This window comes from Monopterus albus, unplaced genomic scaffold, assembly GCF_001952655.1.
Source record: "Monopterus albus unplaced genomic scaffold, M_albus_1.0 scaffold294.1, whole genome shotgun sequence".
Lineage (NCBI taxonomy): Eukaryota > Metazoa > Chordata > Actinopteri > Synbranchiformes > Synbranchidae > Monopterus > Monopterus albus.
Genome location: NW_018128174.1, coordinates 177,644 through 181,205, shown reverse-complemented (window position 1 = coordinate 181,205; position 3,562 = coordinate 177,644).

Genomic DNA, 3,562 nt, shown 5'->3' with positions numbered 1-3,562 from the left:
CCTCCCTCTCTGGCTCCTTTGCATGAAGGGAGCTGGGAGTCAAAACTTAAAGGTAATGCATCACATCAGATGCCATTAATTACTCCTGGTGTGAGTAATCAACATATTTCGCCACTGGTTGTTGTCCACGGTGGAATATTACAGACAGCTGCTTATCCCGGTAGTGAAAGTGACTGTCGTGGCGCACAGCAATATTTGGACGGCGTTAAAGCGGAGTCTGAGGCACAGACTGCCACTCACAGTGATAAAGCTTGTGTTTCTGGTCATGGTGGTGCTTCAGCAGATTCAGACCCTGTGGAAAAGTTGCAAAAAGCGTCTGGTGTTTCAGTGAAAACTCATAGTTCTGGTTGTGGTACTGATTCTGCTAGTTCTGTGACAGGGAAGAAAAAGCATGTCTGTCACACAGCAGTGCCGGCTAGGACTGAAAGTGAATGTTCCAATGGGGACAGGAGTGAAGATGACAGGCTGGGCTACTGTAACTCTTTACTATCAGGATGTCCCAATAATTCCCTAAAAAGCCTCCCGTTAATCCAAAATGCTGCAGCCAGAGTACTGACAGGAACTAGCAAGAGAGATCATATCTCTCCCATATTAGCTTCTCTCCACTGGCTCCCTGTAAAATTCCGAATAGAATTTAAAATCCTTCTCCTAACATACAAAGCCCTTAATGACAAGGCTCCATCGTATCTTAAAGACCTCGTAGAGCCTTATCATCCTAACAGAGCACTTCGCTCTCAGAGTGCAGGTTTACTTGTGGTTCCTAGAGTCCACAGAAGTAGAATGGGAGGCAGAGCCTTTAGCTATCAAGCTTTTCTTTTCTTTCCTCTCTCCTCTATCCACTCACCCAAACCAGTCGAGGCAGAAGGCCGCCCACCAAGAGCCGGGGTCTGTCGGAGGTTTCTTCTGTTAAAGGGAGTTTTTCCTCCCCACTGTTGCCAAGTTCTGCTCAAGGGGGGTTTGTTGGGTTTATCTTCTATAATAACAGTAAGGTCTAGACCTGACTTCTTAAAGTGTCTTGAGACGACTTTTGTTGTGATTTGGTGCTTTACAAATAAAACTCATTTGAATTGTAGAAAAGGTCGCTCAAGGCCACATTTTACTCCACTGCCTCATCACTGCACATGATGCATGCTTTCAAATTATACACTGGCAGGAGTCTGATTGGTTAACAGTCAACCTCTTACAGCAGTAACAGGATCTGATTGATCAACAGTCATGGATACATCAGTGCTGCAGCCTGATTCGTCAACACAGGGAAACATCAACTGTTTTCTCTTATCACTGAAGTTAAAATTCAAAAGAAATGGACAAAAGAAAACCGTTAAATCTGACAAAACCTTAGGGAGACACCACCACTTTTGAGTTTTCAGAAACCTATACTGTACCTCTGTTTCCTTAATACGACTCTTTGGTGTCCATGAAATCAAACCTTTGCCTAGAAACCTGAAGTCATCGCTCCATTTGGTTTTACTGTGGAAAGTGACTGATGCCTAGAAGCCACTGTAGGTAGATACATGTGAGTAAAGGCAAAAAAGGCATTCAGTGTCAATTAGTCACATGTACGTGGGCCTTACATGTGTGAGACAGTGAGATTTTTAACTGTTTAACAAAAGAAAAACGCAGATTAATGAAAAACTCTGCCAGCACAGTACAACGCAATCCTGGCTAAACAGCAAAAAAGTGCTCAATAAATTATAAAAAAAAAAACATCAACGGTATCAAAAATTAAAAACATACACCAATCAAGGAGCCCTATTAAGTCTTAAACGATGCTTCTTCAAGTCTTAATTGTTGACTTTGTGGCAGTATTGCACGACATTTGAGGAGCGCGAAGGCATCCTGACAGCTGATACAGTATTGCTGTAACAAAGTGCCACCAGGTTGTGTGTCAGTCAAACCCGCACTCCTACACTTAGTCTAAACCAGGATGAGCTCTACAGTATTGGTGCAGGTCTGATGTTTCCTAATAATGTCTGTAGTTTGGTACTAATTACAGGAAAACAGAGGCAGAGCTCTGACACTTATTTTAGGACAATAAGTTCCATTGCTCCACTTTAACGCTACTGAATATTTATTACTGGAAACTTGTGAATTGTGTTTGTAGACGCTTCACATTCAGCTCAGCTGCTGTGAAGCACTGATAAACAACAGGAAGTGCACCAGCGGCTCACTCTGTTTCACTTGTACTTCGCACCAGATGACCCGGCTCTTTCTAGGAAACCTCTTAGGAGATTATTTGGAAATAAATTGGTATTTCCAGACCTGGAAAATAAAGTGTTACCAATGTTTTTGGAAGAACCAGTCAAATGATAGTGAAAAACTTAAAAACATAAACGGATTCTATTGATCTATGGCTGCTTAACATTTGACTGACAACGGATCAAAGTAACCAACAGGAAAACAAAAAAACCACGGGGAGGTGAGACGTTTGTGAAATGAGAGTTAGTTAAATATTAAAAATAACATTTGAATAACAAAGATCCAGATTTTCAGCTGGTTGCACTTTAAACTGTCAAAATGTTGTTTTATTTTCTTAATCTTGGAAAGGATTTTACTGAAGGCAGCGAGGGACAAGATGTCTGGTGAAGCTGAATATTTGTAAAGCACAAGCTTGATCAATTGTTATCAAGTACAACCTCTCAGCTGGGGTCTTGTGTTATTAGGCAGCGTTTCTCGTCTGTAAGCTGCCGACAAACTGAGGAGAACCCAGTGTGGGCAGCAGGCAGAGAAGCCAACACTTAACAAGGAATGGAGCACGCAGACATTAAATGAATAAAATTACCAGTGGATGGGCAGAAAGGCTGTGATGCTTCATTCAAGTCTTTGCATTTCTGCATGTCTCCCTCTAGTGGCCAATGGTCAGACTGCACCCTCACTTTTACATTATGTGACACCTGCTTGTGAGAAACACAGGTATCGAACTTCTGCCCACTTTAAAAGCATTATGTACAGAAAATAAACTTACTACACACACATTTTAACATTTCTTTAAATAGCAGCTCTTTAAAAAAAGGAATGATGACAAATATGATACAAAAAGGAATAATAATGTCAACATCAATCAAATGATCAGCTCCCATCGTTCTCACCTGAAACTGAGGAAAAACAAAATGTAACAGTCTGGTTCCATGGACTCACAGAACATGGAGGTGGTGGTGTGTTTTAAGGAGGGGTCACTGGTCACCGACTGCTCCAAGGTGAAAGGTCATCATAAGCCTGACGATGGTGGACTATCTGTGTGTAGCTGTGATCGGTGGCATCGGAGGAAGAGGGTCTTTGGTGGAGGCGAGGCATCAGATGAGGTGGAGCACAGGGAAGAGGAGGAGGCAGCGATGGAGTCTGCTTCATTCTTCCTCCTCCTCCTCCCTCCTGTCATCAGTCTGCCCCGCCTCCTGTCGCCCTCAGAGCTCCAGCTCCTTGGACACTTTGGTGGCGATGTCTCTGAAGGCTAACGGCGCCCCCCACAGGCGCCTGAACCTCACACCGCTGCTCTGGCCCAGCCCGCTGGGCAGCTGGCAGACCTCAGCTTCAAAGGCCACCCGGGCGCCAGCTGCTCCATGGG